At 45.3% G+C, this 16,258-nt stretch overlaps 1 non-coding gene across 1 annotated transcript; it reads right to left on the bottom strand.

Annotated features, from left to right (window-relative positions):
- Positions 1-1,436: 1,436 nt before the first annotated feature.
- On the bottom strand, positions 1,437-1,518 carry trnas-uga (transfer RNA serine (anticodon UGA)). Its single transcript has one exon. It is a non-coding gene; the product is annotated as a tRNA-Ser (tRNA).
- Between the last annotated feature and the right edge of the window lie 14,740 nt (positions 1,519-16,258).

Genomic DNA, 16,258 nt, shown 5'->3' with positions numbered 1-16,258 from the left:
TGATCAGGGTTTTAGAAATTCGAAACACGGGAAATGAATAGAAAAATGTCTCCACCATCTTAGACAGGATCAGCCAAAACGCTCCCACATCCTTCCGAAAAAAAAATCCGACATATAATTCGTTTCTATATTAAACACAGAGATTCTTCGATAAAGAAACAACTTATGAAAAACAGTGATCATACACAAGATCATCCAAAATTGCCGCCATCATCGCCTCTCTCCTGCCATTCCGATTCCCGGATTCAGGAGAGACTTTTCCAGAACAGCAGAGCTCGGCCGGACCGGACCCGTGACGCCACCTCCTCCTGGACCACAGGAATGTCGTCATCGGGTTCATCTCGCGAGAAAATCCGAAAAGTCAAATTCCGAGTTTTCTGGACTTTGAAATCCGAACTTGAAAAAATCCGAACTATTCCAGACGCACACGAAGAAAGGAAAACGATTCCGAAAGACGCTTAAATAAAAATTTCTCTAAGAGCTCCGCATATCAATATAAAGATCTGTAAAACTCATAATATCATTCTACAAAAGCAAGTTTCCTGCACAGCCCACACTACCTCATCCTCCACTCCGAGAGTTTTAAATCGCATCTCTGCCCGTCCACTACACAAAACGCGCTCTGTCACTGTGTCTCTTCACTAGTTGGGATGATGTCCGGTGAACAGTAACGCGGATTTCTCGCTGAGAGAGCGAGCAGAGAAGTATGACGCAAGAAAAAGCAGAGCAGAAGTCCACAACACTTTCACAGTGATTTTTTTTAAACGAATAAAGAATTTACAAATACAACTACAACCAGAGGATCCAAAACAGGTACAAGACAAAAAAAAACATTTAACCGCCAGAGGTAATGAAGTAAATGATGTGATCAAATTGTATTTTTTACATATATCATGTTTTCCTTGCTTTATTATTTCTCAGAATTTTTATAGAATTTAAATAGTGTATCAGCTCCACCTCAAAAGTACTAAAAAGGGGAGTATTATTGGACCATTTTGATTTATGAATGTGAAATTTACCCAGAATGACTAATACATTTACTATAAATTTCACAGTGAAAATTAAGCTAGCCTGGAAAAGCCTCACCACGTGCTCACGCCGCCGACCCCCTTACCTGCGCTCGCTCAGGGGCAGACCTCCTCCTCTCCCCGTCTATCCTAGCCGTGTCTCGGGCTGGCAGGTAGCCTTTCGGCAGGTCTGCCGAGAAAAAGGCTTCGCTTTCTTGTCGTGGCGCTACTCCCCTTCATCCACAGACAGTGCGTTTCTGCAGCTCTTTCTGGGGGCAGATTATCGCTGCCTCTTGAGAAACAGAAGCACAGACACTTCTGCGTGTTTCAGTAAGCTACGCACTCAACCCTTCACCTAGTGGTGTCAATCCATTGAAATAAGTTGTTCAAAGCCCGTCCTGTCGTCGAGGTCGTCCAAAAGGTCTTGCTCGTAGTCGACAGGATTCGAACCTGCGCGGGGAATCCCCAATGGATTTCAAGTCCATCGCCTTAACCACTCGGCCACGACTACCTGAGGACACGAGCGTGGGCTCGGGTCGTGGGGAGAATCGCTGTAACTCAGCCCGCGGCCGTAGACTTTCTGGACCGCGCGCATTACCCCCGTCCGTCTTCGCTTTTACATCACTTGAGCTGAAAAGGGAAAAAACAGACACGACAGCCGCTCTTTCCAGCTCTTGGCTCAGGCGCCTTGCTCCGAAACACGGAGATGTTTTTAATAAAAAAAGACAGAATTAGAAAAATGAAATGTGTGTTGCTACATTACAATGAAATACAGACTCACACTCCCCCACTCTCTCTTTACCGTTTCTCCTTTCCCTCTCTTCGTTGACCCGCCAGTTCCTAATTTCAATAGGCTTCACTGGGATGACAGTGGTAATGGGCTCAGACTCATATATGGAAACCACTGACCACATCAAAGTAAAGAAACAGAGCCGTCCGGCTTGAGATCGGACCGCGGAACAGAGAGCCGCTCTTTGACGACGAAAATGTCATCAGTAAGTGCCCACCCGTGCCTTTTCACACTTTCGAGCAGTGTCGCTGTGTTGAGGGACAGAAGGAAGACGCAGACAATTCGGATCAATGACATCGCCTTTATTTCAATATTGACGTTTCACAACTTCGGATTCATTTCATATATCGTGTCAGAAACAGTCTTGTTGAGGAAGTTGCTTTCAGCTTCAGTTGTTCAGTCTGGACACGGAGAGACAATTCGCGGAACTTCTTGAGCGCCGGCTCCCGGACAGAGAGAGTCTCCACTGCGGAAAGTCTCGGAGACTGAGGTCGGCTCTCCCTGCGGGATCTCGGCTCCTGGATGGACGAGGCCGATTTAAACCGGCAGGCGGAGAGGAGACGGCAGGACCCTCATGATGACCAGAAGCGGTTCCAGGTTTTTCCAGAGCCTAACCGCAGTCTCCAGCACTCCGGCCAGAGACAGCACAACGCGTTTAGTCCCGTCGAGGAAATCACAGGCCCTGTCTGAGCAGGAGCGCCCGTGAGCCTGAGCGCTGGGCGCAGCTGTGGGCACAGAGCCCCCGAGCTGCAGCGGGCTGCGGTGGGCGGGGCCTTCGTGGTGCGTCACTGCCCGGGGGGCGGGGCCCGCAGGAGAGGGAGTCTGGTTGATCATGGTGATTTATCCGGAAGCGGAGAGCTGTCGCGCTGTGTGCTCGGGGCTTTATACTTAAAATACTCGGAATAACTCCGGACTATTGCTGATTTTTTTTTTTTTATCGAAGACTCTGTTGCGCAGAAAAGAAATTTCGGTTATTAGTCCGGATTTCGCTTTCCGAAGATTAAAAACCGCGCCAATCAATTCGTCGTCGAATGTTTAAGCCGCTTGATTTAAGGAATAGTACATTGTTTTGTTAATACTTTTGTTTCCATTGAATGTAATATATATTTTCCTTTTTATACGTTAATATTTGTATCGGTGCAGAGACAAGTACCCGAGAGACCTGACCCGACTCGCATCATTGTGCCTCAGTTGAGTAAATTCCTTTCGCTTCTCGGATTATTTTCTTGGATTACTGGTATTTTTCTCCGTATGTTTATCGATGGGTTGAGGCACTGGTCGTGTTTTTTTCCTTTATCGAAGATTTTGTTGCGCATTTTTGGTGAAAGTGTCCGAAAGTAAACCCAAACCTCTCAATTAGCAGCAAAAGTTGCGGTAAACCGACTGCTGGTTTTGTTCATTTGATTTTTTTTTTGCGTTTTGGATTTTAATCCATTTTAATCCGGTATTGTCGGTGTGGGTGAGGAGACGGGCTGGACTCGGACCCGGGGGTCAGCACACCGGCCCGCCGGCGGAACCGCGGAACCCTGTCCTCCGGGCTCCCAGAAACCCGCAGAGCCGAGACCCGAGTCGCGGTCGGTTCGGACGCTTTGGACCTGCGGGTATATCGGAATGTGATTTCACATGAATCCGCACTGACCGTGAGTTTGTAAGACATGATTCGCATGAAGTAGAGAAGAACGATTTCGATATTTGTACTTTGGGGTCTAGAGCAAACCTCGAATGTTTTACATCCGGACGTCCTTGGTTTTGTCGGACTATAATCGTTTTACTTGTCCTTTTTTCTTTCTCAACGAGTCTTTTGCGCAGTTTTCGATGGAAAGAATGAATTTTTCGGCTTTTTTTCCTGACGGATTTGGGATCATTGTCCTGTACTACGATCCTGTCTGAGGCGGTGAAAAGGGTAGTTTTCGTATTCATTTCCATATTTTGGTGCATTTCGAAAATTGAAATTCGGAATAAAGATTGTTGTAATTGAACCCAAGTGCTTTCGAGTTTTCACTGAGGGTGTTGTGTGAGTCCTACTGTCCTGAGTGTAATTCCTCTCTCTGTATCTGTGTGTTGCTACATCCATCAGTTTCCAATCATTTGTGCCACATCAATAGAGCGCTACTGCGCGTCAGTATATAATTTCTGGTGTGACACTAATAGACCCGCTCTAGTTGTAGCAGGAGTAAAAATAAGACGTGACAAGATTAGGGTTTGAAATGGTGTTCGTGTCTCTTCTTTGTTTCACTGTGAAAGTGTTGTGCACCTCCTGCTCTGCTTCTCTCTGCGTCCTACTTCTCTGCTCGCTCTCTCAGCGAGAAATCTCCGCTTCTGTTCACCTCAACACTACAGAGACACGGTGGCAGAGCGCGGTTTCTGGAGTGGACGGGCAGAGAAAGGTGTCGGTCACCTGTACAAGCTGTAAACTGTCGGAGTGGAGGACAGGGTGTTGTGGGCTGAGCTGAAACTCCATACAGAGAGAGAATGCACTCTGCTCTGGTGGCGGACTGTGGGCAGAAAGAATTCAAGGGGTTTTGCGAGGCGGGGAAGCGAGAGACTAACTTCACGGTTTACAAGAAAACGAAAGCTAGCGGAGTGGGTCTCAGGCGCTGGTGACGCGCGTCACTGCTCTCTTCCTGGCCGCTTGATTTAACGAATGGTACATTGTTTTGTTAATACTTTTGTTTCCATTGAATGTAGTATCTATTTTCCTTTTAATACGTTAATATTTGTATCGGTGCAGAGACAAGTACACGAGAGACCTGAAGGAGAGCGATTTCTCTCCGCCGTCACAGCGACGCCCCAAACTGAGAGTGGAATTCAATTCACATTTTAAAGTACAATTCATTTTGATTAAACTCGACTAGAAATGTAAAGAATCCAAAGACAAGACAAACAATGGAAATATGTAAAAAATATCATTTTCAGCTTTTGTATTTGTGAAGTCCTCTGGCAGTGAAATGTCTATTAATGTTTCCATTTTAATATTGTCTCCTTTTTTTGTATTTCTCGTGTTAAAATAGAAACTTTTAAAAAATAACTCTTTCACAATGAAAACAAAGAAGAGCCATTTACACCATTTCAAACCTAAATGTGTTAATCTGTACTCCCGCTAATAAATGCGGCCGGTCTGTCAGTGCCACACCACCAAGAATATTTGGAAACTGATGGATGTAGCAACAAATCTAGAGAGAGGAAGTACACCCGGGTCTGAAGGGTTTTAATAAAAACTCGGAAACACTTGGGTTCAATTACAAGATTTATGTCGAATTTAAATTTTTGAAGTGCAACAAACGCTGGGAATGAACACGAAGAATCCTTTCCTTCACCCCCTCAGACAGGATCATAGTACAGGAAAACGATCCCGAATCCTTCCGGATTAAAATCCGAAGAATAATTCTTTTTCACCATAAATGCGCCAAAGGTTCTTCGAGAAAGAAAAACTCGTCAAAAAACAGCCAGCGCTCACCGCATTAATAAACATCAGGTGGAATATACCAGTAATCCAAGGAGATACTCCGAGAAGCGAAAGGAATTTACTGAACTGAGACACAATGATGCGAGTCGGGTCAGGTCTCTCGTGTACTTGTCTCTGCACCGATACAAATATTAACGTATTAAAAGGAAAATATATATTACATTCAATGGAAACAAAAGTATTAACAAAACAATGTACTATTCCTTAAATCAAGCGGTTTAAACATTCGACGACGAATTGATTGGCGCGGTTTTTAATCTTCGGAAAGCGAAATCCGGACTAATAACCGAAATTTCTTTTCGGCGCAACAGAGTCTTCGATTAAAAAAAAATCAGCAATAGTCCGGAGTTATTCCGAGTAGTTTAAGTATTTCAAGCCCCGAGCGCACAGCGCGACAGCTCTCCGCTTCCGGATAAATCACCATGATCAACCTGACTCCCTCTCCTGCGGGCCCCGCCCCCCGGGCAGTGATGCACCACGAAGGCCCCGCCCTCAGCAGCCCGCTGCAGCTCGGGGGCTCTGTGCCCACAGCTGCGCCCAGCGCTCAGGCTCACGGGCGCTCCTGCTCAGACAGGGTCTGTGATTTCCTCGACGGGACTAAACGCGTTTTGCTGTCTCTGGCCGGAGTGCTGGAGGCTGCGGTTAGGCTCTGGAAAAACCTGGAACCGCTTCTGGTCATCATGAGGGTCCTGCCGTCTCCTCTCCGCCTGCCGGTTTAAAACCAATGTAATGAATTAATGGGTTCATTGGTATTAAATGAAAGCCCTGGGTCCCTACTTTCACATGTAGTGCTGGCAAAATATCTTTCTCAAGACGCAAAATGCAATATTGCTTGAACTCAAATAATAAGGAAGACATATTCTTCATCTGATTCATTTGCTAGATAATTGTTCTGTTTAATGGTGTTCAGTCATTATCGGATTCCTCTTCTGCTCTGTTGATATTATTTGATCGTCCATACAAGTTTGAAAACAAAGACTGGTCTCACCTTCTGCTGTAGTGCTGTGAACGTGGTGCATGAAAGCTCTCTGGTGAAGGTTTATACTCCGGGTTCGGGACAGCGGTTTGTAGGAGGAGAGCGATTCCTCTCCACAATCACAGTTACGCCCCAAACCGAGAGTCCTCAGGCCGGCTGAGACAGCGCCTGGAAGAGAGCAGTGAAGTGTAAACAGATGATCTTCTTGGATTACTGGTATATTCCTCCTGATTGTTTTTTGTCGAGTTTTTCCTTCTCGAAGAACCTATGGTGCATGTTTGGTGGAAAAGAATTATTCTTCGGATTTTTATCGGGATCGTTTTCCTGTACTATGATCCTGTCTGAGGGGGTGAAGGAAAGTATTCTCCGTGTTCATTTCCAACGTTTGTTGCACTTCGAGAGTTTAAATTCGAAATAAATCTTGTAATTGAACCCAAGTGTTTCGGAGTTTTTATTAAAACCCTTCAGACCCGGGTGTACTTCCTCTCTCTAGATTTGTTGCTACATCCATCAGTTTCCAAATATTCTTGGTGGTGTGGCACTGACAGACCGGCCGCATTTATTAGCGGGAGTACAGATTAACACATTTAGGTTTGAAATGGTGTAAATGGCTCTTCTTTGTTTTCACTGTGAAAGTTAGTTTTTAAAAGTTTCTATTTAAACACGAGAAATACAAAAAAGGAGACAGAATATTAAAATAGATACAGAAGTAGACATTTCACTGCCAGAGGAATTCACAATTATAAAAGCTGAAAATGATGCTTTTTACATATTTCTATTGTTTGTCTTGTCTTTGGATTCTTTACATTTCTAGTCGAGTTTAATCAAAATGAATTCTACTTTAAAATGTGAATTGAATTCCACTCTCAGTTTGGGGCGTCGCTGTGACGGCGGAGAGAAATCGCTCTCCTTTCACAAGGCGCGGCCCTGAACCCGGAGTGTGAAACCTTCACCAGAGAGCTTGAACACAGCCCGCTCCCCGCACCGCAGCAGAGGCCCAGTTCGGTCTTCAGGCGTCAGTGTGTCGAGCAGTGTCGCTGTGTTGAGGGACAGAAGGAAGACGCAGACAATTCGGATCAATGACATCGCCTTTATTTCAATATTGACGTTTCACAACTTCAGATTCAATACGTTTCACAACTTCAGATTCAATACGTTTCACAACTTCAGATTCATTTCATATATCGTGTCAGAAACAGTCTTGTTGAGGAAGTTGCTTTCAGCTTCAGTTGTTCAGTCTGGACACGGAGAGACAATTCGCGGAACTTCTTGAGCGCCGGCTCCCGGACAGAGAGAGTCTCCACTGTGGAAAGTCTCGGAGACTGAGGTCGGCTCTCCCTGCGGGATCTCGGCTCCTGGATGGACGAGGCCGATATAAACCGGCAGGCGGGGAGGAGACTGCAGCAGGACCCTCATGATGACCAGAAGCGGTTCCAGGTTTTTCCAGAGCCTAACCGCAGCCTCCAGCACTCCGGCCAGAGACAGCAAAACGCGTTTAGTCCCGTCGAGGAAATCACAGACCCTGTCTGAGCAGGAGCGCCCGTGAGCCTGAGCGCTGGGCGCAGCTGTGGGCACAGAGCCCCCGAGCTGCAGCGGGCTGCTGAGGGCGGGGCCTTCGTGGTGCGTCACTGCCCGGGGGGCGGGGCCCGCAGGAGAGGGAGTCAGGTTGATCATGGTGATTTATCCGGAAGCGGAGAGCTGTCGCGCTGTGCGCTCGGGGCTTAAAATACTTAAACTACTCGGAATAATACTCGGAATAACTCCGGACTATTGCTGATTTTTCTTTATCGAAGACTCTGTTGCGCCGAAAAGAATTTCGCTTTCCGAAGATTAAAAACCGCGCCAATCAATTCGTCGTCGAATGTTTAAGCCGCTTGATTTAAGGAATAGTACATTGTTTTGTTAATACTTTTGTTTCCATTGAATGTTATATATATTTTCCTTTAATACGTTAATATTTGTATCGCTGCCCCGACTCGCACCATTCTGTCTCAGTTCAGTAAATTCCTTTCGCATTTCGGATTTGCTTCTTGGATTACTGGTATATTCTTCCGTTTGTTTATTATAGGATGGGCGCTGGCTGTTCTTGACGAGTTTTTCTGTATCCAAGACCCCTTTGTGCATTTTAGGTGAAAAATAAAAATCCGAAGAATAATTCCCTTTTACTATGATCCTGTCTGAGGTGGTGAAGGACAGGATTCTTCGTGTTCATTTCCAGCGCTACATTTCGAAAGTTTAAATTCTAAATAACGATTGTGTTTAACACCCAAGTGTTTTCGAGTTTTCATTGAAGGTGTTGTGCTACTGACCCGGTTTTAATTCCTCTCTTTATATTTGTGTGTTTGCTACATCCATCAGTTTCCAAGTGCTTTTGTGAAATTAATACAACACTACTGCACGTCAGTATGTTGTACAGGAATTATTTCTGGTGTGACACCAATAGATCTACTGCAGTTGTAAAAATAAGACGTGAAAAGATTTGGGTTTGAAATGGTGTTCGTGTCTCTTCTTTGTTTCACTGTGAAAGTGTTGTGCACTTCCCGCTCTGCTTCTCTCTGCGTCCTACTTCTCTGCTCGCTCTCTCAGCGAGAAATCTCCGCTTCTGTTCACCTCAACACTACAGAGACACGGTGGCAGAGCGCGGTTTCTGGAGTGCACGGGCAGTGAAAGGTGTCGGTCACCTGTACAAGCTGTAAACTGTTGGAGTGGAGGACAGGGTGTTGTGGGCTGAGCTGAAACTCCACACAGAGAGAGAATGCACTCTGCTCTGGTGCCGGACTGTGGGCAGAAAGAATTCAAGGGGTTTTGCGAGGCGGGGAAGCGAGAGACTAACTTCACGGTTTACAAGAAAACGAAAGCTAGCGGAGTGGGTCTCAGGCGCTGGTGACGCGCGTCACTGCTCTCTTCCTGGCCGCTTGATTTAACGAATAGTACATTGTTTTGTTAATACTTTTGTTTCCATTGAATGTAATATCTATTTTCCTTTTAATACGTTAATATTTGTATCGGTGCAGAGACAAGTACACGAGAGACCTGACCGGAGCCGCATCATTGTGTCTCAGTCGAGTAAATTCCTTTCGCATCTCGTGTCTTTCTCGGATTATCTTCTTGGATTACTGGTATTTTTCTCCGTATGTTTATCGATGGGATGAGGCACTGGTCCTGTTTTTTTCCTTTATCGAAGATTTTGTTGCGCATTTTTGGTGAAAGTGTCCGAATGTAAACCCAAACCTCTCAATTAGCAGCAAAAGTTGCGGTAAACCGATTCCCTGCTGGTTTTGTTCATTTGATTTTTTTTTGCGTTTTGGATTTTCATCCATTTTAATCCGGTATTGTCGGTGTGGGTGAGGAGACGGGCTGGACTCGGACCCGGGGGTCAGCACACCGGCCCGCCGGCGGAACCGCGGAACCCCGTCCTCCGGGCTCCCAGAAACCCTCAGAGCCGAGACCCGAGTCGCGGTCGGTTCGGACGCTTTGGACCTGCGGGTATATCGGAATGTGATTTCACATGAATCCGCACTGACCGTGAGTTTGTAAGACATGATTCGCATGAAGTAGAGAAGAACGATTTCGATATCTGTACTTTGGGGTCTAGAGCAAACCTCGAATGTTTTACATCCGGACGTCCTTGGTTTTGTCGGACTATAATCGTTTTAGTTGTCGTATTTTCTTTCTCAATGAGTCTTTTGCGCAGTTTTCGATGGAAAGAATGAATTTTTCGGCTCTTTTTCCTGACGGATTTGGATCATTGTCCTGTCCTATGATCCTGTCTGAGGCGGTGAAAAGGTAGTTTTCGTATTCATTTCCATATTTTGGTGCATTTCGAAAATTGAAATTCGGAATAAAGATTGTTGTAATTGAACCCAAGTGCTTTCGAGTTTTCACTGAGGGTGTTGTGTGAGTCCTACTGTCCTGAGTGTAATTCCTCTCTCTGTATCTGTGTGTTGCTACATCCATCAGTTTCCAGTCATTTGTGTCACATCAGTAGAGCGCTACTGCGCGTCAGTATATACTTCTTTCTGGTGTGACACTAATAGACCCGCTCTAGGTGTAGCAGGAGTAGACGGCAGCAGGACCCTCATGATGACCAGAAGCGGTTCCAGGTTTTTCCAGAGCCTAACCGCAGCCTCCAGCACTCCGGCCAGAGACAGCAAAACGCGTTTAGTCCCGTCGAGGAAATCACAGACCCTGTCTAAGCAGGAGCGCCCGTGAGCCTGAGCGCTGGGCGCAGCTGTGGGCACAGAGCCCCCGAGCTGCAGCGGGCTGCTGTGGGCGGGGCCTTCGTGGTGCATCACTGCCCGGGGGGCGGGGCCCGCAGGAGAGGGAGTCAGGTTGATCATGGTGATTTATCCGGAAGCGGAGAGCTGTCGCGCTGTACTTAAATACTTAATACTTAAACTACTCGGAATAATACTCGGAATAACTCCGGACTATTGCTGATTTTTCTTTATCGAAGACTCTGTTGCGCCGAAAAGAATTTCGCTTTCCGAAGATTAAAAACCGCGCCAATCAATTCGTCGTCGAATGTTTAAGCCGCTTGATTTAAGGAATAGTACATTGTTTTGTTAATACTTTTGTTTCCATTGAATGTTATATATATTTTCCTTTAATACGTTAATATTTGTATCGCTGCCCCGACTCGCACCATTCTGTCTCAGTTCAGTAAATTCCTTTCGCATTTCGGATTTGCTTCTTGGATTACTGGTATATTCTTCCGTTTGTTTATTATAGGATGGGCGCTGGCTGTTCTTGACGAGTTTTTCTGTATCCAAGACCCCTTTGTGCATTTTAGGTGAAAAATAAAAATCCGAAGAATAATTCCCTTTTACTATGATCCTGTCTGAGGTGGTGAAGGACAGGATTCTTCGTGTTCATTTCCAGCGCTACATTTCGAAAGTTTAAATTCTAAATAACGATTGTGTTTAACACCCAAGTGTTTTCGAGTTTTCATTGAAGGTGTTGTGCTACTGACCCGGTTTTAATTCCTCTCTTTATATTTGTGTGTTTGCTACATCCATCAGTTTCCAAGTGCTTTTGTGAAATTAATACAACACTACTGCACGTCAGTATGTTGTACAGGAATTATTTCTGGTGTGACACCAATAGATCTACTGCAGTTGTAAAAATAAGACGTGAAAAGATTTGGGTTTGAAATGGTGTTCGTGTCTCTTCTTTGTTTCACTGTGAAAGTGTTGTGCACTTCCTGCTCTGCTTCTCTCTGCGTCCCACTTCTCTGCTCGCTCTCTCAGCGAGAAATCTCCGCTTCTGTTCACCTCAACACTACAGAGACACGGTGGCAGAGCGCGGTTTCTGGAGTGGACGGGCAGTGAAAGGTGTCGGTCACCTGTACAAGCTGTAAACTGTCGGAGTGGAGGACAGGGTGTTGTGGGCTGAGCTGAAACTCCACACAGAGAGAGAATGCACTCTGCTCTGGTGGCGGACTGTGGGCAGAAAGAATTCAAGGGGTTTTGCGAGGCGGGGAAGCGAGAGACTAACTTCACGGTTTACAAGAAAACGAAAGCTAGCGGAGTGGGTCTCAGGCGCTGGTGACGCGCGTCACTGCTCTCTTCCTGGCCGCTTGATTTAACGAATGGTACATTGTTTTGTTAATACTTTTGTTTCCATTGAATGTAGTATCTATTTTCCTTTTAATACGTTAATATTTGTATCGGTGCAGAGACAAGTACACGAGAGACCTGAAGGAGAGCGATTTCTCTCCGCCGTCACAGCGACGCCCCAAACTGAGAGTGGAATTCAATTCACATTTTAAAGTACAATTCATTTTGATTAAACTCGACTAGAAATGTAAAGAATCCAAAGACAAGACAAACAATGGAAATATGTAAAAAATATCATTTTCAGCTTTTGTATTTGTGAAGTCCTCTGGCAGTGAAATGTCTATTAATGTTTCCATTTTAATATTGTCTCCTTTTTTTGTATTTCTCGTGTTAAAATAGAAACTTTTAAAAAATAACTCTTTCACAATGAAAACAAAGAAGAGCCATTTACACCATTTCAAACCTAAATGTGTTAATCTGTACTCCCGCTAATAAATGCGGCCGGTCTGTCAGTGCCACACCACCAAGAATATTTGGAAACTGATGGATGTAGCAACAAATCTAGAGAGAGGAAGTACACCCGGGTCTGAAGGGTTTTAATAAAAACTCGGAAACACTTGGGTTCAATTACAAGATTTATGTCGAATTTAAATTTTCGAAGTGCAACAAACGCTGGGAATGAACACGAAGAATCCTTTCCTTCACCCCCTCAGACAGGATCATAGTACAGGAAAACGATCCCGAATCCTTCCGGATTAAAATCCGAAGAATAATTCTTTTTCACCATAAATGCGCCAAAGGTTCTTCGAGAAAGAAAAACTCGTCAAAAAACAGCCAGCGCTCACCGCATTAATAAACATCAGGTGGAATATACCAGTAATCCAAGAAGATAATCCGAGAAGCGAAAGGAATTTACTGAACTGAGACACAATGATGCGAGTCGGGTCAGGTCTCTCGTGTACTTGTCTCTGCACCGATACAAATATTAACGTATTAAAGGAAAATATATATTACATTCAATGGAAACAAAAGTATTAACAAAACAATGTACTATTCCTTAAATCAAGCGGTTTAAACATTCGACGACGAATTGATTGGCGCGGTTTTTAATCTTCGGAAAGCGAAATCCGGACTAATAACCGAAATTTCTTTTCGGCGCAACAGAGTCTTCGATAAAAAAAAACCAGCAATAGTCCGGAGTTATTCCGAGTATTATTCCGAGTAGTTTAAGTATTTTAAGCCCCGAGCGCACAGCGCGACAGCTCTCCGCTTCCGGATAAATCACCATGATCAACCTGACTCCCTCTCCTGCGGGCCCCGCCCCCCGGGCAGTGACGCACCACGAAGGCCCCGCCCACAGCAGCCCGCTGCAGCTCGGGGGCTCTGTGCCCACAGCTGCGCCCAGCGCTCAGGCTCACGGGCGCTCCTGCTCAGACAGGGTCTGTGATTTCCTCGACGGGACTAAACGCGTTTTGCTGTCTCTGGCCGGAGTGCTGGAGGCTGCGGATAGGCTCTGGAAAAACCTGGAACCGCTTCTGGTCATCATGAGGGTCCTGCCGTCTCCTCTCCGCCTGCCGGTTTAAAACCAATGTAATGAATTAATGGGTTCATTGGTATTAAATGAAAGCCCTGGGTCCCTACTTTCACATGTAGTGCTGGCAAAATATCTTTCTCAAGACGCAAAATGCAATATTGCTTGAACTCAAATAATAAGGAAGACATATTCTTCATCTGATTCATTTGCTAGATAATTGTTCTGTTTAATGGTGTTCAGTCATTATCGGATTCCTCTTCTGCTCTGTTGATATTATTTGATCGTCCATACAAGTTTGAAAACAAAGACTGGTCTCACCTTCTGCTGTAGTGCTGTGAACGTGGTGCATGAAAGCTCTCTGGTGAAGGTTTATACTCCGGGTTCGGGGCAGCGGTTTGTAGGAGGAGAGCGATTCCTCTCCACAATCACAGCGACGCCCCAAACCGAGAGTCCTCAGGCCGGCTGAGACAGCGCCTGGAAGAGAGCAGTGAAGTGTAAACAGATGATCTTCTTGGATTACTGGTATATTCCTCCTGATTGTTTTTTGTCGAGGTTTTCCTTCTCGAAGAACCTATGGTGCATGTTTGGTGGAAAAGAATTATTCTTCGGATTTTTATCGGGATCGTTTTCCTGTACTATGATCCTGTCTGAGGGGGTGAAGGAAAGTATTCTCCGTGTTCATTTCCAACGTTTGTTGCACTTCGAGAGTTTAAATTCGAAATAAATCTTGTAATTGAACCCAAGTGTTTCGGAGTTTTTATTAAAACCCTTCAGACCCGGGTGTACTTCCTCTCTCTAGATTTGTTGCTACATCCATCAGTTTCCAAATATTCTTGGTGGTGTGGCACTGACAGACCGGCCGCATTTATTAGCGGGAGTACAGATTAACACATTTAGGTTTGAAATGGTGTAAATGGCTCTTCTTTGTTTTCACTGTGAAAGTTAGTTTTTAAAAGTTTCTATTTAAACACGAGAAATACAAAAAAGGAGACAGAATATTAAAATAGATACAGAAATAGACATTTCACTGCCAGAGGAATTCACAATTATAAAAGCTGAAAATGATGCTTTTTACATATTTCTATTGTTTGTCTTGTCTTTGGATTCTTTACATTTCTAGTCGAGTTTAATCAAAATGAATTCTACTTTAAAATGTGAATTGAATTCCACTCTCAGTTTGGGGCGTCGCTGTGACGGCGGAGAGAAATCGCTCTCCTTTCACAAGGCGCGGCCCTGAACCCGGAGTGTGAAACCTTCACCAGAGAGCTTGAACACAGCCCGCTCCCCGCACCACAGCAGAGGCCCAGTTCGGTCTTCAGGCGTCAGTGTGTCGAGCAGTGTCGCTGTGTTGAGGGACAGAAGGAAGACGCAGACAATTCGGATCAATGACATCGCCTTTATTTCAATATTGTACGTTTCACAACTTCAGATTCAATACGTTTCACAACTTCAGATTCATTTCATATATCGTGTCAGAAACAGTCTTGTTGTGGAAGTTGCTTTCAGCTTCAGTTGTTCAGTCTGGACACGGAGAGACAATTCGCGGAACTTCTTGAGCGCCGGCTCCCGGACAGAGAGAGTCTCCACTGTGGAAAGTCTCGGAGACTGAGGTCGGCTCTCCCTGCGGGATCTCGGCTCCTGGATGGACGAGGCCGATATAAACCGGCAGGCGGGGAGGAGACTGCAGCAGGACCCTCATGATGACCAGAAGCGGTTCCAGGTTTTTCCAGAGCCTAACCGCAGCCTCCAGCACTCCGGCCAGAGACAGCAAAACGCGTTTAGTCCCGTCGAGGAAATCACAGACCCTGTCTAAGCAGGAGCGCCCGTGAGCCTGAGCGCTGGGCGCAGCTGTGGGCACAGAGCCCCCGAGCTGCAGCGGGCTGCTGTGGGCGGGGCCTTCGTGGTGCATCACTGCCCGGGGGGCGGGGCCCGCAGGAGAGGGAGTCAGGTTGATCATGGTGATTTATCCGGAAGCGGAGAGCTGTCGCGCTGTACTTAAATACTTAATACTTAAACTACTCGGAATAATACTCGGAATAACTCCGGACTATTGCTGATTTTTCTTTATCGAAGACTCTGTTGCGCCGAAAAGAATTTCGCTTTCCGAAGATTAAAAACCGCGCCAATCAATTCGTCGTCGAATGTTTAAGCCGCTTGATTTAAGGAATAGTACATTGTTTTGTTAATACTTTTGTTTCCATTGAATGTTATATATATTTTCCTTTAATACGTTAATATTTGTATCGCTGCCCCGACTCGCACCATTCTGTCTCAGTTCAGTAAATTCCTTTCGCATTTCGGATTTGCTTCTTGGATTACTGGTATATTCTTCCGTTTGTTTATTATAGGATGGGCGCTGGCTGTTCTTGACGAGTTTTTCTGTATCCAAGACCCCTTTGTGCATTTTAGGTGAAAAATAAAAATCCGAAGAATAATTCCCTTTTACTATGATCCTGTCTGAGGTGGTGAAGGACAGGATTCTTCGTGTTCATTTCCAGCGCTACATTTCGAAAGTTTAAATTCTAAATAACGATTGTGTTTAACACCCAAGTGTTTTCGAGTTTTCATTGAAGGTGTTGTGCTACTGACCCGGTTTTAATTCCTCTCTTTATATTTGTGTGTTTGCTACATCCATCAGTTTCCAAGTGCTTTTGTGAAATTAATACAACACTACTGCACGTCAGTATGTTGTACAGGAATTATTTCTGGTGTGACACCAATAGATCTACTGCAGTTGTAAAAATAAGACGTGAAAAGATTTGGGTTTGAAATGGTGTTCGTGTCTCTTCTTTGTTTCACTGTGAAAGTGTTGTGCACTTCCTGCTCTGCTTCTCTCTGCGTCCTACTTCTCTGCTCGCTCTCTCAGCGAGAAATCTCCGCTTCTGTTCACCTCAACACTACAGAGACACGGTGGCAGAGCGCGGTTT

The sequence above is a fragment of the Atractosteus spatula genome, chromosome 25 (genome assembly GCF_055471065.1).
Source record: "Atractosteus spatula isolate fAtrSpa1 chromosome 25, fAtrSpa1.hap1, whole genome shotgun sequence".
NCBI lineage: Eukaryota > Metazoa > Chordata > Actinopteri > Semionotiformes > Lepisosteidae > Atractosteus > Atractosteus spatula.
The sequence above is the reverse complement of the archived record's forward strand: the minus strand, read 5'-3'. Positions and strand labels throughout refer to the sequence as shown.